This window comes from Ailuropoda melanoleuca, chromosome 16 (genome assembly GCF_002007445.2).
Source record: "Ailuropoda melanoleuca isolate Jingjing chromosome 16, ASM200744v2, whole genome shotgun sequence".
NCBI lineage: Eukaryota > Metazoa > Chordata > Mammalia > Carnivora > Ursidae > Ailuropoda > Ailuropoda melanoleuca.
Window position 1 is genome coordinate 89048631 of NC_048233.1, and position 539 is coordinate 89049169.

Sequence of the window (539 nt, forward strand, 5' to 3'; positions counted from 1 at the left end):
CCCCCGCCTCTCCCAGAAACAGGCTGACAATTCCGCAGGGCGAGGCTGATCCAGGCCCACTGGAGGAATCAGGGGTGGGGTTAGGAGGTGACACTTCCAAGGAGCCTTAAGGATAAGAGAAGATTGGCCGGGTGCAGGAATGGCCTGCCAGGCTGAGAGGTGAGCCCAATCTGGAGGTGTTTCGAAAACTGACAACCCTTGATGGGGTGGGGCAAAGGTGTGTGTGGGGCAAGAGTTAATTCTGGGGAGGGGTGGTGAGGCCAGATCTTGGAGGGTCTCATTGGCCACAGTAAGGCCCAGGGGAGCCCCAGCGGGCTGGGAAGGGGAGGCACAGGGGGAGATGTGCCCTGGGGAGGGACCCTGTGGCTCAGGTGTGCTGGGGGGGGAGACCCATGTGCATCTCCCAGAGCTGGCAGGAGTCCAGGGCATGCCCTGGCATCTGAACTGGTGATGGGTCGCAGAACAGGCAGCCTCGCTGAAGCCGATCGGCTTTTGTTGAGTGTCGCTATGTGCTGGGCTCTGTGTCGGCTGCTGGGGAC